Genomic DNA, 27,216 nt, shown 5'->3' with positions numbered 1-27,216 from the left:
TTAGACAGTAGCAAGTTCTTGAAGAAAAGCTGCATACAGTTTTGTTCCCTCAATGTAATTGTACCAGAAAGAAAACAGAACAGTATGATTTCATTGTACAGAACAAAAGATTTCTTCAGATATACAAATATATACTCTCGCCTATCAATAAATGATCAATTTTAACAGTAAGACAATTTTCATAAAACTTATCAATGGATGAGTGATAAAGATTTCAAGTGATGGAAAAACTCTTAAGTATGACTTCTTGTCTAAAACATATGCTGAAGTTCAATAACACTGTTGGTCTTGTTGCAGGAATTACTAGGTGAAATCCTATATGGTCTGTGTTCCACAGGATATGAGACAAGATGATTGCTGTGGTCCCTTAGGGCCTTAATTGCAATGAATCTCTATAAACATGTCATGACTCAGGTAGTCAGAGACACGCATTGGCTGCTTTGTTTTTAGTTTTGATTGGTATTTAAGCCTGAATCAATATCTATCAGGTCAAGCAAAGCAACTAAGAATTAAGAGAAAAAAATTCTGAAGGACCTACATGACACAGGATCCTTGACCCACATTTTGAAAGGTACAGGTTGAATTTCTCTAATCCAGAACTCTCTTGTCCAGCAAATTCCATAGTACAGCATGATTTTAGGTAGCCAAATGACCACTTATCATGGGTGTGACCAAGTTTCCCAGGGTCCCATACAGTTTATTTACAGATAGCAGTCCTGGCTCTCAGTGTTCTGTGCTATTTATCTGAAATGTACCCTTAAATGTCCTCTAAGTGCCCAGTAAGCAGCTAATGTGCTAGAAAATATTGACCTCCCATCGTTTGGCAAATTCTCTTGTCCGGCACCAGTCAGGCTCCTACAGTGCCACATGGGAGAGGTTCAGCCTGTATTTAGACCTTTGTTCCGCTCAGTATTACAAAGCCAAAGTGATTTAAGTCCCATTTTCAAAACTGACTTGGCAGTGTGTCATTGAAAGTCCATTTAGAAAATTGGAATTAGGATCCTAAATCATTAAGGCCAGATGTTTAAAGGTATTTGGACATCTTAAGATTCCTATCTGCATTTATAAGTGCCTTTCAAAAATTTTACGCTGAGATCTTGATACAAAGCCTTTTGAAGTCAGAAGACACCTATTGACTTTACTCGCTTTTGGCTCATGTCTTAAAGGCCCAGTCATATGCACATTAACCAAAATAATTGGTACTATTCACCTGAATACAATTATTCAGGTAATGTGTTTGCACAACTAAGCCCTAAATTATACCCTTGATTACAGTCATGGAATTCTAGTGAAGCCAATGGAAGTCACACATGGACTAACTGGAGCGAAGAATGTATCCCTACATTTTACCTCAGCCATTTGAACAGAATCTGCAGCTTGTGTTCAGATTCCAAATGTGAAGGCTTTAAAGGCATGATTAATAAGTGTTTCATTTTATGTAATTATTATTCAGCACCAAGAATAAAATTTGCAAGAGTCCATGGAGGTAGATTTTTATTTAATTAAAATGTACTCCTACTCTTTTAGCTTCAAACTATTTACTAGGGCTGCATCTACACTACAAGCTAAAAATCAACTTTATTCAAATCGATTTTTTGACACTGGGATTTATAAATTTGAATTTGAGCATCCTCACCTTCCCACAGGCTCCCCATAAATTCGACTTACAACTGCCACACACAAGTTGCCAAGCCTCGACTGTTGCAGCAGAGTATTGTGGGAGCCTCTCCCACAGTTCCCTGAGCCCCACAGCATTCTGGGTATTTTCACTGGTGCAGCATGGGAAAAAATTTCCCTGCAAGTGGGTATGTGACATCTTCCTACATTTCATTTCCCTTGTTCCCCTGCTGTGTTAAGCAAATGTCCCTTTTTCCAGGTGGAATGTTGCTTGTATAAGTGCTTGGCTTTTTATAAGTGAGGGGAAGAGAGGGGTAGCAAGGCAGTTGCAGCATTTACCTGCTGAACCCAGTGCTGTGAGTTCAATCCTTGATGGGGCTGTTTAGGGATATGGGGCAAACAGCTTTAAACAACAGTCTATCTGGGAAGATGCTAGGTCCTGCTGTGAGTGCAGGGGGCTGGACTCCACGGGGTCTCATACAAGTACAACCCCCACCCAAAGTCTAGCCGCCACGTGGCGGGTGCAGGGGGAGCAGCTGGCACCTGGCAGTGCAGGAAAAAAAGACAGCTAACAGAGGTAGACACAGACCCTACAGCTGCACTGACAGCAAAGAAGAAAAGAAGTTTTTCAGCCTCTGATACAAGCATGACCCTACAGCCACAGGCTTCCAGGTGCCAAACTGAAACTGTCTTCCTGTTGCTTAATTCCTGCGCACCTGAGAGCAGTGGAGAAGGAAGAGGCTGGAGTGAACTGTGGGGCATTGTGAGGGCACATACAGGACATCTCTGGAGGCTAATGAATTCAGTTTAAAGACCTGGCACTTCCACAGTAGCCTTCATTTGGAATTTTAGATTTGACCTGAACACTACACCTGTCAGATTCTGAAGATATTACGATATCAATATGATATCAATTTTAGTGCTCCGTAAATTGAGCTAATTGTATCTATAGTGAACACAGGCACTTGGTTCAATCAAGCTGAATGCCTTAAATTCAATTTTATCTGTAGGGTAGATGCAGCCTATATTTACCTCCCAACTGCCCTCAGTAGCTTGTATGAAATACAAATATTAATTATAGTTTCAAAAAAACAAAATATTCCCCATTGCATCTTTAGTTAATCCAAGAAATCATGCACAACCAAATGCACTGATATTGTGTTAAAAACTCTGCTAAATTCAGTTAATTTCACTACCGCCTGTTTTAACAAAAAACAGCAACGTAAGTGCTGAAGTGAAAAAGGATGTAGAAAAGTAGAGTAGGGTCTCAACATTCATGAACTTAGGGTTTGCAAATTGAATTATTTGTGAGTGGCCACTTCCTGGGGGCTCCGCCGGCAGCCACCCTTCCGCTGGGGCTCCGGGCAGGAATGCTGGCAGCAGCTGCCTCGCTGGAACTCCAGGCAGTAGCACCAGCAGCTGGGCTCCAGGCAGGAGCAGCTGCCATATTCGTGAAATTCAACATTCACGACAGTTCTCAACACGGAACCCTCACGAGTGTTGAGACCGTACTGTAATATAGAAAGCATCTGGAAGATGCACACATATTTTAACCAACCTTATTACAGGTTGAAACTCCCAAATTTGGCATTCTCTCATCTGGCAACATCCGTGGTCCAGCAACACTATGCATGTTCTAGCAACAGAAGCTGTGTCTACACGTGCACGCTACTTCGAAGTAGCGGCACTAACTTCGAAATAGTGCCCGTCGTGGCTACACGCGTCGGGCGCTATTTTGAAGTTAACTTCGACGTTAGGCGGCGAGACGTCGAAGTCGCTAACCTCATGAGGGGATCGGAATAGTGCCCTACTTCGACGTTCAACGTCGAAGTAGGGACTGTGTAGACGATCCATGTCCCGCAACGTCGAAATTGCCGGGTCCTCCATGGCGGCCATCAGCTGTGGGGTTGAGAGATGCTCTCTCTCCAGCCCCTGCGGGGCTCTATGGTCACCGTGGGCAGCAGCCCTTAGCCCAGGGCTTCTGGCTGCTGCTGTGGCAGCTGGGGATCCATGCTGCAGGCACAGGGTCTGCAACCAGTTGTCGGCTCTGTGTATCTTGTGTTGTTTAGTGCAACTGTGTCTGGGAGGGGCCCTTTAAGGGAGCGGCTTGCTGTTGAGTCCGCCCTGTGACCCTGTCTGCAGCTGTGCCTGGCACCCTTATTTCGATGTGTGCTACTTTGGCGTGTAGACGTTCCCTCGCAGCGCCTATTTCGATGTGGTGCCGCGCAACGTCGAAGTTGAACATCGACGTTGCCAGCCCTGGAGGAGGTGTAGACGTTATTCATCGAAATAGACTATTTCGATGTTGCTACATCGAAATAAGCTATTTCGATGTTGGCTTCACGTGTAGACGTAGCCAGAGAGTCCTGGAGCTGGGAGGAGGAGGGGCCAGCTAGACCAGCGCCAGGAGCCTGGGGCAGGACAGCCATAACTGGTCTGGTGGCAAAAGGGGGCATAGCTGCAGCCAGGGAGCCCAGGCCCATGAGCAACGGTGGGAGACACTCACTCCGGGAGCAGTGGCCAGGGCATGGATGCTGGCAGCCCAGGCTAGCAACCAGCAGCTCTTGTCTGGGCTCAGGTTGGAAGCTACAGCCCAGGAAGGCTGGAGCTGGACAGCAAGCCCCAGGCCAGGGAGTGGCAACTCACAGTGTCCCATCACCAGGGCTGGGTGGGAAGACATGGCCCGGGCTCTGGGTGGGAAGCTAAAGCCAAGGGGAGCTCTGGCTGGAGAGGGGTGGCTGGGTCAGGTGGCCAGAGAGCCGGCAGGTAGTGGTGGGAGGGTTGGGTCCCAAGGCCGCTGGACCAGGGAGGTTGAACCTGCACTTAAAGGAGCTCTTCAGATTGGATGTTTTCAGATGACTAAATCCTAAAAATCCAAATATATTGTAGTTTTTTATTTGAACACAGATTGTTCAGAGCAGAAAAAGGGGTCTTGAGCGAGCAGCCTGCATTTGTGCCAGTTTTTCAAAGTTGCATTTGGGAGTTTTAAATGTATATTTGAAAAAGTGATGCAAATGCATGAGGTATTTGTCATTCTGTTGTATTTTTTTCTTCTGAAATTAAATTAACATTTAAAACTTTGTTTCTTCTAAATTAACATATTTGTGATTTTTAAGAAAATGAGCAAAAACCTACCTGCTGGTCTTTTCATCTTACCCATGAACAGCATCATCATGTCCTCCTATTCCTAGTAACATTATACTCTTTCTAGTCACCTCCTGAAAATGTGAGGCAATTGGAATTGTCCCTCCTACACAGATCATGTCAGCCTCTTTTCCAAACACTAACAAGTAAAGACAACATAAACTTTATAAAAAATGTATTCAGTATTCTTCTTGCTTTTATATTTGAATAACTAAAGACATCATTCTGATTTAAACTTGTTTCCTACATTTTTTGTCGGCAGGGCTGTTGGTGGAAACTTATGAGGGCTCCTTAAGCATATTTCCATTTTTCTCTTAAAAAGTGATGATCTGGTATTGTTAGCTTTGATTCAAAGTTTTAGAATTCACGCACAAGCATACTTGTCAGTTTTGCCTGGGGGATGCATCTGCTATTTAATTTAAGGTCTTGTTCATACAAATGACTTTATAAGCGAAAGTTGCACCCATTTGGAGTTCTGAAGCCAATGTTATTCCACATGGGCACAGGTAGCCGTCCTCTAACCATAAATAGTATTCATCTGAAATCAAGTTACCACAGAAGCTGAAAAGTGGTAAGAGCAGTGAATGACACATCTGTGTGTGCTATATGTGAGCATCAGTATGGAACACAGTACATTAATAGTTCTTGCAAGTTAAATTCATTGAAACAAACAATAAAAGCAGCTGTGTCTGAGAGTTCAATTCCATACAAATAGTCAAAATTAAAAAGCATTCAGTGGACAATATGAATATGTGCACACAGAAATAACCTGGTTTCATGACTGTAGGTAATACTTTCAAAATCAACTTAGTTGTCCAGCAAATATAATCCATTGATTATAAAACAGCCAAACCTCTTTTAATTGCTTTTCTTGCAGCCAAATACTGCAAGAGGTTCATTTATGTCTGATAGCCAGGGCTTTGATCCTCTTTTACTGGTTACTTTGAAGCTATTGTGACTGTTCAGCTCAGTAGTTTTCTTATGCAAATAGTCAATCACCTAAAGAAAATAATTGCAGTGTAATGATTTTTTTCTCTACGTACTGAATTAAATATCTCTGAGTGCATTTGTTTAAAATGTTGGCTTGTCAGAGGCAGAGCTGTCATGCTCAAGATGTTCAAGACAAGGTGATGAAGTAATATCTTCTACTACTAGACCCACACCCAAATTTGGTCCAAAGAAAGATATTACCTCAATTACCTTGTCTCTCTAATACTCTGGTACTAATATGTCTGCAACACCACTGTGCATTTAAGATGTGAATAATCTCAGGAAAGTCACTATTTGGACGCATAATGAAAGTGACATGCTGGCAGTATGTATGGAGTCCCAGGCATACTGGTTTTTTGTTGCTGTCGGCCATCTACTCCACAATCCTTGTTGCTGCATCTTTTGTCGGTGCCATCAACAAAGCTGTTTGGAAGTAACGTGAAGAACAATTAACCTTGGGACAAAACTATACCTTTATTAGAATCTGATGGTTGTAACCTTTTTATTATTATTATTTTGGAAAATGATGAATAGTTTTTGATTTGCAACCAGAGGGCTATGGAGTGACTACAGATTGATTATATCCAGATTCTGTTGTTGGAATAGGCACACTATATGTAGTGAAGCTGCAGTATAACATATTTAATGTTGTTTCTCATATCTCTTCTTTGAGACATGCATGCCCCTGTGTTCGTTTCTTGCATAACAGTCTCAGATCCTCAGCTACGACTGAGAAGCACAAAGTGTAGCTCAGAAGGGGACAGACCATCAAAAACATCATCAAAAGACTCCTTGTTCCTAAGCATCAAATGTGTAGAAATCATTAATTTTTAAGCAGGTGCATGCAATACACAGGTATAGGAGGAATTAATAAAGGGGTTTTTTACCATCCTACCTGTTTTTCTTCTACAGAAGGCTCCATGTTTGGTGCCAGACGTATTGAAAACTTTCCAATTACTTTTGCAGGTATAACGGTCTTAGTTCCAGGCACAGAAAAAGCTTCTTCAATTCCATGGATGGAAAGAGATGGATAGCATGAACTTTGTATTAGCAATTCTTCCTGAAGATGTAAAAAATGTAAATATATTAAAACAGAAGAGACATTAAACAATAATTTCTAATTAGCTAGCACTTCATGCTACTTGGCAGTAACAGAATACAAAAGTGATTCTTAGACAAGCAGTCTGAAACCACTCATTATATATGTTAAGTGTGCTATATATAAATCTGTCTAGATATTGACACTGCCAAATTTTCCTTGGCTTGTTTTTTCTTGAAGATAACTCATTATAGCAAAATGAAAGAGATTCATTTATTATACCCTAATATCTACTACATATAAAGATGTTCAGGTCTTAAGCATTTACAGTATTGCCAGTATAGAAGTACATATAATTCACCTTTCTCAAGCCCACAAAACAAGTCAGTGAAAGTAGAGTATCGCAAATGTAAATATTAGGCCTATTGGTGTCTTAGCTTCAAGATTTAAGGTGCTTTGTATGAGATCACATCAGTCATGAGCATTCAAAATAAACCACCTCACATGGAATATAAATTTTACATCTTTAGATTGCCCAATTAATGTATTTTCTTTGTTTATGGGCCCACAACTTCCATTTGTGGTAATGGCTGTTACATATGCTGACTGGAAGAAAAATGTAAATGGTATTAAGTTAAAATAAAACAGTAATGCATATTTTAATTAATGTGTTTATAAGGGGATACAATCCTCAGGTGAGTTTTTTGTCAGATGAGTCACATTCTTCAACCGAAGACTGATGTGTAGAGTCTAGTGAAAATGTGTGTCCTTAGTTTTGCATATTGTGGATACTTAAAACCTTACTCCATGTTAGTCACAGAGCACCCTTTATCTCGTTGCTGACAAAGATGCCACTATTGCAGTGGGTATTCTAAGGGTTATGCAATTTTTTTCAAAGAAATAACTGTGCTAGCAAACAAAAGACTTCTTCATATTGCCAAAATCGGGTCTCAGTTTACATAGGTACAACTTTCTGAAATACCTAATCAACTGAGAGCAGACTTTTGTCCTTCGAGTTCCAGCAATATGTGATCCTACCACAAGGCAAAAATTGTTCTTGACCACCTTCATTTAATAATTATATTGCAATGTTGTCCAAGGGGCCTTATTCTGATTGGGTCCCATTGTGTTAGTGCCACACATAAAAGTTGTTATTCCTCCCCTGAAGAGCTTGTTGAAATCTAAGACAAGTAACACATATAAAGGTCTAAGCACTGGTGAGATTGAGAGAACTGAAGGAACCTGCGAAGGAGATCTGAAGGAACAATGCAAAGAGCCCTGTTGTCTTCAGTTATGACTACAAATTCTTATTCCATCTGAGAAGCCTGAACCCTATGAAGGAAAATTCTATTACCAATATAAAAATAAATGTAACATTGATTAGTTTTATTAAAAAACTCTTTTATTCCACATTGGGCTGAAATCTTGTCCAGATCATATTCAATTCCTTCACAGAGTTTCTTTTATTTTTCAGTGAGAGGAGCAAGTGTTTCATAAATTCCAGGGATCAGGATATGACCAGAGGCGTCCGTAAGGGTATCTGGAAAAAGAGCCAAATTAATGTTAATTGTGCTAGAAAAAAGAGGGTTCATGTCTAATAACCACTACAGGGATAGCAGAAATCTACACCAAAAAGTGTCTGTCAAAACTTGCAGAGATAGTTTTCATGTTTAATATCCCTAGTTGACCTTACTTTTATATAATTCAATTATGTAACAATTAACTATTTACAGCTGTGATTTAGTAGCAACTCAAGTCATTGTCATGTGGGAGTCACAAATTTGAGGGCTAAAATTAACTGCAGTCTCTGGGAACAACAGGAATTGGAAAGGCACCAAACTTTTCCCTGAGAGAAAAAGTAATTTGTGATCCCTGTTGTGGAAACATGGGCTAAGTCTATACTGTGAGCCAGGGGTGTGATTTTTCTGTTGTTGTGGACAGACGTTAGCTCTTAGTGAGCCAGCCCAAGTATAAATAGTTGTGGTGCTGCTGAGCTATCATGCTAAATATTTATTTACCTGAAACCACTGGGTAAGTTCTCAGCCATGCCGTGTCTGCCATGATCCTGGCCACCACCCATGAAAACCCACATACACTACTATTTATACTTGTACTAGCTTCCTGGTTCTGCAGTGGAGTACGGAATCTGGGAAAATGAGGCTCCCTCTTTCAGATTCCTTCCTGAAGAGCACCTTACATGTATAGATGCTCCATGGATCTTCTGGAAGACAGCAACGGTCTTCCAGAAGATCCTGCATGTGTAGAAGTGGCCCACCTGAATAAGTACAGAAAAACCAGAGATGACATTCATACCTCAAAATAAGGGCAGTATAAACAGTGTGCAATGTAATTTAGATTTATTGGCATCTAGATGATGGTCTGGAGTGCTCAGTTGTGAACTCCAATGCTCTTCAGCCAGGTGAGCAGGAAAAGCCCTGGAACTTTTGAATGTTTTTTCCTGTTGGGACAGCTACATAGCCTTCATTGACCTGACCAAGGCCTTTGACTTGGTCAGCAGGAATGGTCTGTTCAAACTGCTCCACAAGATAGGCTGTCCTCCACGGTTACTCAAGAGCTACGTCTACACAGGAAGCCTACTTCGAAGTAGCCTATTTCGATGTGGAGACATCAAAATAGGCTATTTTGTTGAATAACGTCTACACGTCCTCCACGGCTGGCAACGTCGATGTTCAACATCGACGTTGCGCAGCACCACATCAAAATAGGCGCTGCGAGGGAACGTCTACACGCCAAAGTAGCACACATCGAAATAGGGATGCCAGGCACAGCTGCAGACAGGGTCACAGGGTGGACTAGCGCTTCCGGGGCAACAGCTAGCCGCTCCCTTAAAGGGCCCCTCCCAGACACACTCAGCCTGCACAGCACGCGGTCTGAAGAGCCATAGGCACGCAGACCTCAGGCGACACAGTCATGGACCCCCAGCAGCAGCAGTAGCAACAGCAGCAGCCAGAGGTCCACCCAGCCCTCCCTGCAGGAGCAGGGCTTGCCATGATCCATGCCATGCGGGAGGCAGCTGAGCACCTCCTTGCCACACCGGAGGAAGAGCAGCCTGCAGGGGAGCAGGACTCAACCCCCAACCGTGCAGCACCCCGACCCCCACCCCGCCTCACACGCCGCCGCCTGTGGAGCTACCCCACCAGCACCGACTGGTGGGAGCGGCTGGTGCTTGAGGAGTGGGACGACGACCACTGGCTCAGGAGCTTTAGGATGAGCCAAAAGACATTTATGGAGCTGTGCCAGTGGCTCACCCCCGCACTCAGGCACCAGGACACCGCCATGCGGCGTGCCCTCCCAGTGGAGAAACGGGTCAGCATCGCTGTCTGGAAGCTGGCCACTCCAGACAGCTACCGATCCGTGGGCCAGCAGTTTGGCGTCGGCAAGGCCACCGTCGGGGCTGTCCTCATGGAGGTAAGAGGACCCACGGGAGGGGGGTGGGCAGGGGGGCCCTGGCAGGGCAGGGCAGGGCAGGGGAGGGGAGGTGGGCCCGGGCAGGGCAGGGCAGGGCAGGGGAGGGGAGGGAGGCCCGGGCAGGGCAGGGCAGAGCAGGGCAGGGGAGAGGAGGGGGGCCCGGGCAGGGCAGGGCCACGCACACCCTGCTCACCCCTCATTGGTGCTCTCCCATGTGCTTTCCCTGCAGGTCGTGTGCACCATGAACGCCATGCTCCTCCACAGGTTCGTGAGGCTGGGGGACCCAGATGCCACCATCGTGGGCTTTGCCACGCTGGGCTTCCCCAGTTGCTTCAGGGCTCTGGATGGGACTCACATCCCCACCCGCGCCCCGCAACACAGTGGAGGACGCTACTTAAACCGCAAGGGCTACCACTCATTGGTCCTCCAGGCCTTGGTGGACAGCCAGGGCCATTTCCAGGATGTTTATGTGGGCTGGCCTGGCAGCACCCACGATGCCCAGGTTTTCCGGAACTCGGGACTGTGCCACCGGCTGGAGGCAGGGACCTACATCCCCCAGCGGGAGATCCCTGTGGGGGACACCACCATGCCCCTCTGCGTCATCACAGATGCGGCATACCCCCTCCGGCCCTGGCTCATGCACCCTTACACGGGCCATCTCTCTGCCAGCCAGGAGCGCTTCAACCAGCACCTGAACCACGCGCGCCAGGTGGTGGAGTGCTCATTTGGCCGCCTCAAAGGGTGCTGGAGATGTCTCCTGACCCGCTTGGATGCGGGCCCCAGCAACATCCCCCAGATTGTGGGTGCCTGCTGCACCCTGCACAATTTGGTGGAGAGCAAGGGGGTGGCCTTTTTTCAGGGCTGGGCTGTGGAAGCCGACAGGGCCGATGTCCAGCCACCCGCTGCCCCCAGTCGCCAGGTGGACCCCGAAGGGACCCGGGTCCAGGAGGCCCTGTGGGCCCACTTCGATGAGGCCGTGGGGTGAACTCTGCCAGGCCCCCCCACGGCCCCCCTCCTTCCTCCACAACACTCCCTGCCCCTACGCCCACACCACTGAGCACCCAACAGCACACCCCCCCACACTTTTCCTGGACAAATAAAAGCACGTACTTGTTGGTGAAATGAAACTGGTTTTCTTTGAACTGGTTTTTTAACTAATAACAACAAACTATATACAAGACCTTCTAACTAAACTATTATATAAGTGAATAATAAAAAAGTTTGCATATGTCCAAAAAACAGGACACCATGTCCATGTCTATGTCCAAAAAACAGAAAACCAAGGATTACAAGGAAGGGGAGAACTATTTACATGGGGCGGGGGAACGGGGCAAACGGGGGTCACAAATAAATAAGTCCCAAAACTATATACAAGGGGGGGGCATGTCCTGGGCCCCACGACCATATAGTCCGGCACTGGGGGTGGGCAGCCGGGAGCCCCGCCTCGGCCGCAGCCCTGTCCGGGGCTGGCTGGGGGCCGGGTGGACCGGAAGATACGTCCGGCGAGTCTCAGCTGGCCCCAGGTGTCCCTCGGCGGTCCGGCCCTCGGTGGCAGGTGGCGGGGCGACGGCGGATGGTGCGGCGACGAGCAGAGCAGTAGGTGGCGCGGTGGGTGGAGCACTCAGGGCGGGCGCAGCAGCGGCCGGCGCGGCATGGGGGGCCAGGTAGTCCACGAGGCGGTTGAAGGTCTCCATGTAGGCCCCCCATGCCTCTTGGCGCCAGGCCAGCACCCGCTCCTGGAGGTGGAGGTGGCGTTGCTCCACCCGCAGACGCTGCTCCGCGACCTCCAGCTGCCGACGATGGATGGCCAGCAGCTGGGGGTCCGTCGCCGGTGTGTGGTGTTGCTGGGTCCACCGTCTTGCCCGCCGTGGGGCCAGTCGGTCCTCCGCCGAGGGGCTTGCCTGGAGCGATGGCCCTGGAGGGGTTCCCGGGACCACTGAAGCCTCGCCGGCGCTCTCCGGTCCTTCCGATGGTGCAGCTGCGGAACACAGGAGGGCGGGGAGGAAGAGTGGAGACAGGCGTTAGTGTGGGCCCCGAGCCGTGGCCCTTGTCCCCCCACCCCTGTGCTGCAGGTTCCCCATCCCCGTCCCCAGGAGATGCTGCTGTGATGGGGTTCACGGGTCCCCCTGCACTGCACCCCATCCCCTGGCAGGAGTGACTCTCACTTCACTCAGCAGGGTCTGACAGGAGAGGTTTCTTAGGCCACAGATGCCCAGTTTCTCCCAGGAGTGACAGTACAGCAGTCAGACACAGTCCTGGGGAGAAGACCCCAAGGGGTGCCCCTCTGGGGTGTAGCTTTCCCCCTCCTCAGGCTGGCTGCCTTCCAGCTCTCCCTTCCCCTAGCCGCTACCTGCACCCCCCCACCCCCAGCTTCAAAGCCAGCTCGGCTCCTCCGTCCTCTTTGTTCAGGGCAGAGGTGTCACCTGCCAGTTGTAGCCCCAGGATCATCCTTTGCCCCTGGGAGCTATTCAGCTTGTTGCTCATATCTAGCCTGAGTCTCGCATTTGCACTCCCCCCACTCCATCACATGCTGCTGCTGCTGCTGCTGCTGCGGGGTGTCCCACCCCCTCCTCCCGGGGGACCCTAGATGTTCCGCTCCCCCCTGCCCCGGGGATGGGGCATGGCATTGTCCTGCTGGGGGGGGCGGGGCAGGGGCTGATGCCCTCCTGTAAGGGACATGGCTCTGCTGTCCTTGGGGACATGGCCATCTGGGCATGTGGAGGGCCCTGGCCACATATCTATTACCCCCGCCCCTCAACCCCGGGGGTGTACACCACGGGGGGTACATACCTGTAGGTCCACTCCCATGGTCCGGGGACACCCGGGGGGCGGACGCCCAGCTGCTGCTCCAGGATGGGAGGAGGATGTGCAGCCCCGTCTCAGCAGAGGAGGAGTCCCCCTCCTCTTCCTCCTCCTCCTCCTCCTCCTGCTGCGATGCCCCGGGGGTGGGCTCCAGGGGGGGCCCCCGGGGTGCGGGGCTTACCTCCGGGGGGACTCCAGCTCTGGGGCCTGCTGGGGCTCCTCAGCCGAGGTGTCAAGAGTGGCCAGAGGGGAGGAGGTGTGCCGGGGGCCCAGGATGTCCCTGAGCTCCCTGTAAAAGGGGCAAGTGACAGGGGTGGCCCCAGATCAGCCGGCCGCATCCCGGGCCCGGGCGTAACCCTGCCGCAGCTCTTTGACTTTACTCCGGACATGGTCCGGAGAGCAGGCAGGGTGACCCTGGTCAGCCAGACCCTCGGCCAGCCAAGCGAACGCATCCGCGTTCCGCCTCTTGCTCCCCATTACTTGGAGCACCTCCTCCTCGCTCCAGAGCCCCAGCAGGTCCCGAAGCTCGGCCTCCGTCCAGGAGGGGCCCCGCTGCCGCTTGCCGGCCTGGCTGCCAGCCTGGCTGCCCTGGCTCCCCTTGGGGGCGCTGTGGGGGGCTGACGGGCGGCCATCGGTGCGCTGGGGGGTTCTTGGGGCTGCTGAAGAGCATGCAGGCTGGCCACATGTTATTGCTGCTGCCTGCACGCTCTCTCAGCTTCCTGCACAGAAAGGGAGGGGGCGGGGACCTTTAAGGGGCTGCTCCACGTGACCACCATTGAGCTGAGGGGCTGGAGAGAGCGTCTCTCAACCCCTCAGCTGATGGCCGCCATGGAGACCCCGCAATTCTGATGTTGCAGGATGCACAACGACTACATGGTCCCTACTTCGACGTTGAACTTTGAAGTAGGGCGCTATTCCTATCCCCTCATGGGGTTAGCGGCGTCGATGTCTCACCGCTTAACGTCGATGTTTACATCAAAATAGCGCCCTATACGTGTAGCCGTGACGGGCGCTATTTTGAAGTTAGTGCCGCTACTTCGAAGTAGCGTGCACGTGTAGACACGGCTAAGATGATCCAGTCGTTCCACGAAGACATGAGAGGAACCATCCAATATGACGGCGCATTATCAGATGCTTTCAGAATCAGGAGCGGCGTCAAACAAGGATGCGTGCTTGCTCCGACATTGTTCGGGATCTTCTTCGCACTCCTCCTGAAGCATGCCTTTGGATCTTAAACAGAGGGCATCTTGCTGCACACAAGATCTGATGGGAAACTGTTTAACCTTGCAAGGCTGAAAGCTAAGTCTAAGGTGCAAGAAGTCCTCATCAGAGACATGCTGTTCGCAGACAATGCTGCTGTAGTGTCTCACGCAGAAGACCAGCTTCAAAAACTGCTGGATCAGTTCTCCAAAGCGTGCAAGGACTTTGGGCTTACCATCAGCCTAAAGAAGACAAACGTACTCGGTCAGGATGTTGCTGAATCCCCATCAATCAGCATTGACAACTATACGTTAGAGGTCGTCCACGAGTTCATTTACCTCGGATCCACCATCACTGACACCCTGTCGTTGAACACTGAGCTAAACAGGAGGATCGGAAAAGCAGCCACAACTCTGTCCAGACTCAGCAAGAGAGTGTGGAATAACAACAAGCTGTACACTCACACCAAAATTCAAGTCTACAGAGCCTGCATCCTCAGCACTCTCCTTTATGGCAGCGAGACTTGGATCCTGTATGCCTGCCAGGAAAAGAGGCTGAACGTCTTCCACTTGCGCTGCCTCAGGCGCATCCTTGGAATATCATGGAAGGACAGAGTGACCAACACCGCTGTCCTCGAGGAAGCTGGAATCCCAACCATGCACACCCTCCTCAGGCAGCGTCGACTCCGCTGGCATGGCCATGTCCACAGGATGAATGATGGAAGGATTCCAAAAGACATCCTGTATGGTGAGCTAGCCTCTGGCAAAAGACCTCCCGGACGCCCCCAGTTGCGCTACAAAGATGTCTGCAAGAGAGACCTCAGAGAGGTAGACATCGAGCTGGACAACTGGGAAGAACTAGCAGATGACCGCAGCAGATGGAGGCAGGGGTTACACAAGGGCCTTCAGAAGGGCGAGATGAAGATCAGACAGCTAGCAGAGGAGAAGCAAGCGCACAAAAAGCACAATAAGGACTTGCCAGACACCCACTACATCTGCAAGAGATGCAGCAAGGACTGTCACTCTCGTGTGGGTCTTCATAGTCACAATAGACGCTGTAAATGAAGTCCTCAACTGAAACTTTAAAGGGCGCGATCCATAGTCTATGCAGACTGAAGGATGCCTGCTACTACTACTGTTGGGGCAGCACAGGGAGTTCCCCAGCACAACTGAGCATACAAGTCCAGGATCACAAATGCTTCCACATGGAGCATTCAGAAGACAGTGGATCTGACTGCTGGGCAAAGCAGGGAAAAGTCTGTGTAGGTAGTGCTTTGAGCCAGCAAAATTAACAAGGTTATCCATGTCAAAATCACTCAGGGCAAGGTGCGTAAGGCTACATGAGGGACATATGGCAATGCCAGGTGAAAATAAAGGAGCTTAAACAAGTGTACCACAGGGACTGGTTCAGAGCCACAATCATGGGAGGGTAACAACAGGCACCCATTACCACCTGCAACAATGTTCACATTCCATGAGGCATTGGGATGCTAGCCTACAATTCCAATCTGCTGCAGTGACTGTGGGGCTAAATCTATACAGCAGTCTTATTTCGAAACAAGGTATTCTGAAAAAGCTATTTCAAAATAGGGCTGCTACACACAAAACTGTATTTCAAAATAGCACTTAGCTATTTTGAAATATATAGTCTGCGCACACAGTGCTCATTTCAAAATAGATATTTCAAAATAGGTGCTGTTAAGACAGTCTATGTCTACACTGGCCCCTCCCTTTGAAAAGGGACATGCAAATACACAAGGTTGAACATGCAAATTAGGTGATACTTTGCGTATTCAGTGTCTCATTTGCATAATGACAGCCAGTTGCCAATCCAGAAGAGTTGCTTTCGACATGCAAAATAGTCATGTAGATGGGGTTCCTTCAAGAGGAAGCCCCCTTTTCCAAAGCAACCTCCTTCCTTAAAAAAATTAGGAAGAAAGGTGCTTTAAAAGGGGGCCTTCCTTTCGAAGGAACCCCATCTACATGGCTGTTTTGCATTTTGAAAGCAGCTCTCCTGGATCTGCAAGTGGCTGTTGTTATGCACACAAGACACTAAATATGCAAATTAGTGTCCCATTTGCATTTTCAGTCTGGCACGTTTGCATGCCACTTTCGAGGGGAAGGAGCCAGTGTAGACGTAGCCACAGGGAATAACGTGTATTTCAAAATAGGCCTTTCAAAATATGCACTATCCCACATCTTAATAGCACTTATTCTAAAACAATTATTTCAAAATAGGCATTATTCCTCTTGCAATGAGATTTACTGATTTTGAAATAATGCACCCACTATTTAGAATGTATTTCAAAATAGCATGTGTGTAGTGTGGACAACATCAAAGACACTTTGAAATAATAGCTATTATCTTGATATAACTTGGCGGTGAGACCGTAGCCTGGGATAACTATCTACATTGCATCACTCTTTAAGTCAATGTAACCCCAGGGAGGATGTACTCTGTCAATCACAGCCACCTAGTGGGGACATGAAAAATCGTAATTGGTGTATCGGATGCTCAAAGCTGAATTAAATACAATCAAACTAATTTTGTAGTGTAGAGATGCCTTTAGATAATTAAAGCAATACTTACTTAACAAAAATATTAAGTCACTCATTGCTTCATGTAACAATCCTCCAGAGACCCCTGAGTTTAAGTCTTGTTTAGTACATTCTACCTGCAAAAGAAGAATAAGTAAACACACTTGATACTTTCTTTCTAAAATGCGGGTAATGCTGTTTAAGCTTTCAGTTTCATTCCAGAGGGAACCTCCATGGTCATTTTTATTTCAGGATTTGTATGTGAAAATCAAGAAATGTTCATGCTATTTTAATGCCTTTTTTGCTTGTATTTTTTGTTTGTTTGTTTGTTTTTCTTGCAATTTTGTTCACTTTCCCATCATGGAGGAAAAGAACCAAAGGTGCTAATGCATCTTTTTAAAATATTATTTATTTGACTTATTATTAAACAATTTTTCTGAGGATTACAAACTAGTCTGACAATCTTGAGAGCCATATTTTCTACAAAACATGCTGGGTACCTGTTTGTATGAAAATGAGAACTGACATTTTCATGTTTTCTACTATTCCACATTCACTGTAGAATAAATGTTTTGTGGACAAGCAAGATGAAACTTTCAGCACAAAAATTATATGCTCAGTTTGATTTTTCTTGTCCTGTCATTGGGGATGGTCTTGCTATAATATGGCACAATATCTCTGTTTTGTTGAGTAAACTGTTATGGTGTTTACATAGCAAGGAAGTCAACATGGTGAGAGATGCCCAAGCTGCCTTTTGCAGAGGCAGCAGCAGGGAAGCAGTGATGAATCAAAAAAAGGAGGACCTGTACTTCCAACTTTCTACACTGGTGTTGAATAAGAGTTTGAAGTCAAGTTAAGCTAATAGATTATGGAGAATGAAGCTGTTTTATGGAAAATGCAAGATATTTTGCTCAAAATATTGTCGCTTATTTTTCTCATTTGTCATTATAAATTCATGACATAAATTTTTCCATCTCCCAGCTATCAAATTGTATTTTTTCTTTTTTTATCAAGAAAGACTATTTGCCATAATGGTGGTATAGCTTGGCTTGCAACCATAAATCCCATGTATTTCATGATCCCAGATAAATTCCTCTGAGACTGGCATGTAAGGAAATCCTTAATTCATTAGCTAATGTTTTGTAAAGGCCTGCAACCATACAAAGGGTACAAATTCTCCTCTTGATTAATTTCAGTGAGACTGTACTGATATAACTAAAAGGATAATTGACCTATAACATGCTGATACATGAATTTACTATTGTTATTTCTATATGCCAGTACTATAAGGTAGTGATTCCTTTAGTTCACCTTTCAAATTAATACTGTATATAATAGAAATGGACTCCCCCTGGCCCCAGTTCAACCCCCTCCCCTTCCCCGGATCAACCCCACAAAGTATGGCTCCAGCTCACCATCCCCACATGTGGTCCTGGTTCAACCCCTCTACGTGCAGCTCTGGCTCAACCCACCCACTCCGATTCAAACCCCTCATGCCTGGCTATAGCTCAACCTGCCCCCCATGGCAGTTTAACCACTCCCCAGCACCCCCTCTGCACGTGGCTCTGGCTCAACTCCACCACCTGCCCCCCTGCAGCCCTGACCCACCCCAGGCTTAACCCTCCTGCCCTCCTTCCCATGTCCCCAACCCACCACCAGGCTTAACTCTCCCCAACTGCCCCACCCAACCCCAGGACTTACCTCTCAAATGCAGCTCCAGGTGCTCCTGCTGCTTCCTTGGCTGCAGAACGTGAGTTCCACCAAGAAAATGCCACCCCCAACTTATGCAAAATTTGGATTATGCAAGGGTGCATGGGCATGGAACCCTCATGTCAATCAAGGCACTACTGTACCTCAACAAAGAAGTAGCAGTGTCCTCTTGTTCCATAAGTAATAGCCGGTTTGCTGCTGATCCATAAGGAGTTGGTGATCACAATGTGATCCACGTCAGAAAAAAAATGTACTGTTTCTTTGTCCAACAAGCGTATATAGCCCAGTGGACCCTACTTCTTCCACACCTTCAAGGAGAACCTTTACATTAACAGGAAGCTCCTAGCAGGAAATGTTTCACAAAGATTTGTAAGCAATTGGTTGCAAAAGAGCAAACTTATTGATAAAGGCAGAAAAAGTAACATGCAACAAACTCTGTTTTAACCATTATTCAAATGACTGGACTTCTCAATTAACCGGCATTCCCATGTGTAAGCAGCCGGTGGTGCCTCTGCTCTCCCATCCATTGCTTGCCACCCAGAGTGGCTCACCACACGGCACAGCGCCCAGTCCAGAGTGGTTTGCAACATGGCCGTAAGCGACCTGTCCAGAGCGGCTCCCCCAGAATTTCCCCACTTGGAGGGGCTCCCTGCATGGCACAGCGCCTGTCCAGAGCAGCTTGTGGCGCGGCCATGCATGAGCTGCCCCGACTGGATCATCCTATGGTGCCCTTCCCAGAGCATATTTGAATATCCAGCATATTGGTATATCTGGCAAGCTCCTGGTCCCAGAGATGCTGGATATGAATGAGTTTACTGTGCATGTTTTTGGAGTGCTTCAATTGCATTCAGTACAACCAGAACTTGTCCTTTGTCATCAGATGCACCTTGTCCATAAAGATTGCCTTGAAAACAAAACAAAGGGAGACTGTGTTAACTGATGAGGTTAATTCATTAGGCAAGTACAGACAGTGATGTTGCACAGGTGCAACAGAGACATAGTTGCTCTCTAGAAATTGTATTACTCATCGCTGTGTACTAGTTAAGCAGGAAAGATATCAGATAGACTTTTAGAGCTCAGGATGAATTTACCAGGACAGCCTTTAAAAAACTAACTTTTTACTTGTAAACTGACCATATATGATGTGGAAATCATTGGGATCCAATATACAGCCACAGAATGCAATATTTTTAAAAGAGAATTACACTTTGAACTATTAATAAAAATAAAATCTTAACAAACTCCACAGTATTATTGCTTAATGTTTATCATCTTGTATAGAAAAAAAATAGTGTTTTGGCAAGTTGTGTATGTGACACACTGCTCTACATGGTCGGTAGGAAAAGCAATCAGTATTTGAATAACAAGGACTCCTGTAGCCAGGACTAGCTGATCCCCTGATATTCAAAACATAGCTGAAGTTTAGTCTTCGCTGTTCCCAATTCCAGTGTTGGATTTGTACGGTAATCATTGCAAAGTCCATATTTACTTGAAGTAAATGCTCAGTATGGACTCGCTTACATTTGTACACTCTCTTCTCATTGAAGTTCTTTGGTAACTGTTAATTGACGTGAAGCAATATTGTAACAAGCTGAAAGGAAAGGGCTAATGCAAAACTCTCTGCAGCATTGCCTTCGAAAACTGGCAGAAAATAATAGTACAATGGCAGTATGATTTTGCACCCTTCTTCTGATCAGCTCATGAATGTCATCAGATTCAGGATAGCTGTCCATAGAGGGTATGCAGCACGAACATAAGGGGTGCGTCTAACTAAGAACTAACTTCGAAGTTAGGTGTTACTTCAAAGTAGCCTGCAGAGAGTCTACACATTTTTCCTTCCTTCAAAGTTAACTTCACAGTGAGGGAGCCCAACTCTGAAGTCCTCACTCCATTCTCGGGAATGGAGTAGTGCCCTACTTCAACATCTAACTTCAAAGTAGGGTGTGTGTAGAGGCTTCGCTTCAAAGTCTGTTACTTCAAAGTTGTACTTGGAAGTAAGCAACTTCGAAGTTATTTTTGTAGCATAGACACATCCATGTAGTCTGTACGGGGGAGTATAATAGCACATCAGGGGAGCTCAGTGTCTTAACTATGCCCTGCCCCAGAATTCTGCTTGTCTAGCAAGAGAGGAACAAGCAGCAAACAGATTTTGTGGGTTTGACAGGAACTGGTAGCAAGGCACAAAAGCTGTACCCTATTTGGATACCTGAAGGAAATTCCTGGCTGTACTGAAGTCAAAAGCAAAAATCTTATGGATTTTATGGGGCCAGAATTTCACTGCTGTAAAACTACGTGCAAGATATGTGCATAGGCCTGAATTTGGCCTCAGCTCTTCCACGCATCTTTATTTTTAAGGAAACTGCTTATTTTTGCATAAAAGGGAAGAAAAGATCAAAGGATTTCAGTGAAAAATCTATTCACAGAGCAGGCATTTCCCAGCAGGTTTTCTGTTTTACCTGAACAAAACTATTTGTTTCTATGTCATGTCAATGTTCTTCCTCTCTTCTTGCATGGGAAGCTGCTTTAGTACAAAGGATATCACAGAATATATGACAAGGCAGTTGCTGAAAGCTTTCTTAGCCTATATATAAGCAGCTCAAGTCCCTTCCATTTTTCTCTGTCAATATGTAAGGCTCTGTTGACCATCCATACTCAGTTTTTGCCGGCTGCACATCCAAATGTCCATAAACACAAACAGTAGGCTTTTTTGGATCCTTGACAATGTTTGCCAGAATAACTGGTTGCAAAGAGATTTTATTTCCACTGGGTAGCTAAAATAAATCAAAGAGGTTAATTGTATACATTCATAGAGACTTCCAAAATGAATGCTTATGGAGGTAAGCAGGCTATGAAGGGGTGCTTCCATTGTGGCTTGCTGGAATGGGAGAGATGCCCTGGGTGTTTATATGTAAACACAGTTTGCTCCTGTTTCTTAGATCTGCGAAATATTTAGCTGGTATAGTGGTGTTTTGCCTGTTGTGATCAATTTGGTTATTGTAGGACCACAAACTATGTTAATGGCTAAACACAGGACTTGTGAAACATGATCACCCATGATTGCAATTATTGTAGGAATACAGGAGAAAGGGACTATCTTTAACCTGTTTCTAAAGGAGAGAGACACTGTCAGTTTAAACAGCCTTGGAGGGACACGGAGCACCAAATCCACCACAAGCTGGTGGAAGCAGTGAGCTGTTGCCCAGTGGGAGCAGCACGATGGCCTTCAGGGCTATGTCTACACGTGAAGCCAACATCAAAATAACGTCTACACGTCCTCCAGGGCTGGCAACGTCGATGTTCAACTTCGACGTTGCGCGGCACCACATCGAAATAGGCACTGCGAGGGTACGTCTACACGCCAAAGTAGCACACATCGAAATAAGGGTGCCAGGCACAGCTGCAGACAGGGTCACAGGGCGGACTCAACAGCAAGCCGCTCCCTTAAAGGGCCCCTCCCAGACACACTTGCACTAAACAACACAAGATCCACAGAGCCGACAACTGGTTGCAGACCCTGTGCCTGCAGCATGGATCCCCAGCTGCCGCAGCAGCAGCCAGAAGCCCTGGGCTAAGGGCTGCTGCCCACGGTGACCATAGAGCCCCGCAGGGGCTGGAGAGAGAGCATCTCTCAACGCCACAGCTGATGGCCGCCATGGAGGACACGGCAATTTCGACGTTGTGGGACGCGGATCGTCTACACAGTCCCTACTTCGACGTTGAACGTCGAAGTAGGGCGCTATTCCGATCCCCTCATGGGGTTAGCGACTTCGACGTCTCGCCGCCTAACGTCAAAGTTAACTTCGAAATAGCGCCCGACGCTTGTAGCCGCGACGGGCGCTATTTCGAAGTTAGTGCCCCTACTTCGAAGTAGCGTGCACATGTAGACACAGCTCAGGGCAGATGCCAGGAGCAGCTCTTCAGCAGTGGTGCAACAAGTGGCCAGCAAGGCAGAGCTGGAGAGCAGTGAGCAGATGGATGGAGAGTGACCAGCAGAATGAGTACGATGCTGCTTGACGTCCCCTGCTCAGGATGGGAGATGATCTCTGCAGATGTACCTCTGAACTCTGGAACTGCCCTGACCAAAGGCAGCAGCTGTGAGAGGGGTGCAGAGAAAGGCTGGGTATGGGAAGGGGACATCTGGGCAGTGCCAACATGACAGTGCTGCTCCTGCTGGCCACTCTGCCAGCCACCCCGCTGATTCTGCCAGTCACACTGTTGTTTCTGCTGGCCAAATGCTCACTACTTCCACCAGCTTGTGGTGGCTTTGGCTCTGGGCAAAACCCAGCAACGTCAGCCCTCAGTGATTTAAGCTCTTGGCCCAACACACTGTTCAGCTACAAGAAGTCTCCAACACCTACTGGGCCATTTTAAAATACTGAGAGACTCCTCACTGAGCCTGTTTTAGCTCTGTCATTGAGCGGTGGGGAGAAACAGGTTGAATGAGCCTTACAGCTCATGCCGAGAGGGCCTGTAGCCTGGTGGCTCAGAGCCCACCCCGGTTTCCTCTTCCCTCCCACCCCACCTCACACACATGCACACACCCTCTTCATTTCACAGAATTCTGGCCTGGGTCCCTTGCCTCCAAAGTTGTTTAAAGTGACAGTGTCTCTTTCCTTTTGAAAAGGGTTACAGACAGTCAGTCTTTTTTTTCTGTATTCCTACAATAATTGCAGGCATGGGTGATCATTAGTAACAGAGAGGAAGCCGTGCTAGTCTATATACTATCAAAACAAAAAGCAGTAAAGTAGCACTTTAAAGACTAGCAAAATGGTTTATTAGTTGAGCTTTCGTGGGACAGACCCACTTCTTCAGACCATAGCCAGACCAGAACAGACTCAATATTTAAGGCACAGAGAACCAAAAACAGTAATCAAGATGGACAAATCAGAAAAAAAATTATCAAGGTGAACAAATCAGAGAGTAGAGGGGCAGCAGGGTGGAGGGAATCAAGAATTAGATTAAGCCAACTATGCAAAAGAGCCCCTGTAATGGGTGATCATGTTTCACGGGCCTGTGTTTAGCATGAACATAGTTGGTGGTCTCACAATAACCAAATTGTTGAATATCTAGCAGATCTAAGCACGCAAAAGTAAACTGTATTTATATACACATGCCCAGATTTCTCGCCAATATCCTGCTTACATAGAGGATGAAGTCACTGGAGCATGCACCAGGAATGATTTTGATCCTGCTTCTCTTGATTTCTGAATATCATCTGTTTAGTTCTGTCCTTGTAAAAGAGATTTGTGAAAGGCTGCTACACAGAAGCAGGTGAGACTCTACCTCGTAAGGCTATTAGGCAAGAATATATGATTTTCTGGCGCATGGAATAGTAAGTTATGCAGCAAAAGAGTAACAATGCCAGCAGTAGTACAAAATAAAAAAAGGGCCTCAAAGACATGCAAAAGGTTTGGTTGGGTTGATACAGGTTCTAAGCACATAACTTCAAAAGCTATGAGCGGTGTGCACATTGCCTTGGGTTTAAGGTCATAAGGAGAAGTTCTGGGAGGTCTAGTGCTAGGAAACAGATGGTTCCACCAACACCCAGTTCCATCCCTTCTAAACCACAGGGAGCCTGAGGGGTCAGGAACAGAAATTATGTTTCGTGCTGTTTCCTGGCATCCACTCTTGTTGGTCTTTGAAAAAAGAGAGGAATAGATTTTCAGAGCTCGCTGACTCCCCTGCCTCATGAACATGATCTTAAAGTTGATGATGACCCTTTAAATTCTGGTCGTTTAATCCACCTGAATTACACTATTGGCACCTGCATATATAAAATGAAGCTTTCTGTGTAGACTGCATCTTGTGCATTTTTTGCTGTGCCCACCTGTCTGTCTGCTGGGAAAAGTTCTACCATGTTCCCTTACACACACACACACACACACACACACACACTGTGCCAGCCCCAGCCCCTCCCTTGGCCAGCATGGGGCCCTAGCCAGCCCCCTTGACAGGGTCCCCCCTGCACCATGCCAGCCCCTCCCTCACCCTGTGAGGGCCTCGGCCCAGCCCCCAACTGAGCCCTGCCACATTGTGTCAGCCCCTGCCCCACCCAGCATGGGGCTGGGCCCAGCCCCCCAACAGAGCCTCCCCTCTGTATTGTGCCAGCTTCTTCCCCAGCCAGCACAGGGTGTGACCCAGCCTCCCCCCGAATGGAGCCCCCTCCTGTTAGCTGATGGCCTAGTAAGATGTCAAGTGTGCCTTCACTTCATCTGAGTCTTTAACTGCTAGGGAAGACAGCCCCTTCACAGCGGACAGCCAGGGTGGCTGACGGATGCCCCAAGGATTCTCACCCGAGTCTTTAGCTGCCAGGACACACAGTCCCTTCGCAGTGGGCAGCCAGGGTGGCTGACGGGTGCCCCAAGAGTCTGTCCTGTGGAGGCGACACGACTCAACACCCAGCTCTCAGTACACCTCATCAGTGACCACACTAATACAGCCAAGACCGGCTGGGGTTCTTTGTTTGTGTTCGGTTTAACACAGTAACAGGAGGAGTCAGGCTGAAACTTAAACAGTTACTATTTATTAGACAAGAAAACTTAACTCTTATGGTTACAAGGCTATTGCTTCACTTCTTTGGTTACAAGTGACTTATATATAACGAAGTAATTTAGCTTACAGAGCTATTATTGAATGCACACAAAGGAAACACATAGCAGGTATAATTCTCACCCCTGCGTTACCTGCCTGTGGCGTGGCCAGCGTCTTTCACTCAATCCCTCGGGAAGAAGAAGTATGAGGAGGGCATCCCCTGGGACCTCAGGAGGCAAAGACCTTCCTGACTGGCAGGTATAGGTAATTGGAGCTCAATTAGAGTGGGCTGCCGGACCCTTCTTTATACCCCTTGGGTCACACACACTCTTCCTTATCTAAAGATGTCAATTGTGTTGGATCGTCTTTGTGACGCCAGTTCTCACAGAGAGATTACAGAGACTTAATTTACACCTGTGAGGTGAAGATAAGTAGGCATTCTTTTCTTATGGGTATGAGATTCCTCTCCTGGGACATTGTGTAGGCGTATCAAATGCCGGTACCAGCCAAGGGCAGCCTGAGGCCCCAGTCGTCAGCTAGCCCGTTTGCCTTTGTTATCTGGTTTCTGTTTGTTGTTCAGGGTCATAATGAGGCATCAAAGACTGCTCTCTCTCTTGTGATTCAAGAGGGAGGAGGGGAGGGGGGTGTTTCTGTCTGGCTACACCTCCACACTGTGCCAGTCTCTCTCTCATCGAATGCGAGGCTCGGTCAAGCCCCTCAACTGAGCCTCCCCCTGTACTGTGCCAGCCCCTTCACCAGCCAGTGTGGGGCTTAGCCCAGCCCACCCAAAACAGAGCCCCCCTCCACACCTTGACAGCCCCAGCACCTACCCCAGCCAGTGCAGGGCCCAGCCCAGCAGCCCCAACAAAACTCCCCCTGTACCGTCTGAGCCCCAGTCCCTACCCTGGACAACGTGGGCCCAGCGCAGCCCCCAGTGGAGCCCCTCTCCTGGCCAGCGCAGGGCCTGTCCCATACACTTTGAATGTGCATTACAACAAGTTTCTGCCTAGAATTTTCTTCCAGCCCAACTTCTGCTTGCAAGTAGAGCTACCATGTGTCCTCTAGTTTTACCTAGTGATGTGAAAGCCAAAGAAAAACCATGCTTATAGTTGGAAGGTACTTATATTTGTATCCTGAAACACAATGAAAAAGCATTACCTCTTGCATGCCCACATTCACTGTCTCAACTGTTCCACCTAATGTTCTTATTCTCTCTGCTGCCAAAATCATCATGTTTATAACCAGATGTCTTTTTTCGGGGTCATGGGAATCACTTTCTATGGCTACCCAGTCTTTGAGTCGGTGTAGGGTAAGAATAGAAAGTGACATTCTACATGCAGTGTACTGCTCTAAACTCACATCACAGCCTTCTAAAAAGAAAGTTACTTGAAAACATCACTGTGACACTGGTAGACATAGGGCCAGCACGTGCCAAGGGCCTCACCTTGACAAATGCATTCCTGAAAACCGGTGATTCACTCATGTGTTAGTGTTGTTAAAGTAGAAATTAGTGTAATATGAATGTGTTTAGCCACAGCATTTTGAAGATGCTGGTAGGATGCTGTTTGTAATAATCTCCTTTGGGATATCTGCCTCCCATGATATAATTTTATATTGAGTCTTTTCATTGTAAATCGCTGTAGCTTTGTAACTCAGCAAACAGGAAAAGAAGTATTAGTTTGTATAAACTTCTGGTCCTGCAGACAAGAGGACCTTTGAAGCCAACTGAGCCATTGTAAAGCACCAAAAGGACCAAGACCTAGCTGATAACCCTCCCCACCTACAGAGCCCTGCACAGATGCAAATTTCTACCTGCAGATGTGGATGTCCATGGATAGAAATTGGAATCCATTGATCTGCAGAGCTCAGCTCCTGAGTAGCGCATCAGCCAAATGAGAAGAACATAGTGCTGCTGCTCCCAGACACCAGCACCCCATGCCACAGTTTCTCTCAGCCATGTGGCTATACCACCCGCAACCCAGCTCCCAACCATAGCTGTTTGCGGGGGTCATGCTGTCCCAAGGCTCGGAGTGGCACAGCTGGATGACCAAGAGGAACTGCCAGCCAGCATGGAGCGCTGGCTCCTGGGAGCTGTGGTACTGCATTCATCTCATTTGCCAGCTGCAGTTCGTGGGAGCAGAGCCCTGTGGATCAGCAGATACCGATTTCTATCCGCAAATAGTAATTTATATCCACACAGGGCTCTACTCACCCACC

At 47.3% G+C, this 27,216-nt stretch overlaps 1 pseudogene; it reads right to left on the bottom strand.

Moving 5' to 3' along the window:
* On the bottom strand, positions 1 to 27,170 carry LOC142009442 (beta-Ala-His dipeptidase-like; annotated as a pseudogene).
* Positions 27,171 to 27,216: the final 46 nt, after the last annotated feature.

Source organism: Carettochelys insculpta, chromosome 2, assembly GCF_033958435.1.
Source record: "Carettochelys insculpta isolate YL-2023 chromosome 2, ASM3395843v1, whole genome shotgun sequence".
NCBI lineage: Eukaryota > Metazoa > Chordata > Testudines > Carettochelyidae > Carettochelys > Carettochelys insculpta.
This window is presented reverse-complemented; position numbering and strand designations above follow the sequence as displayed.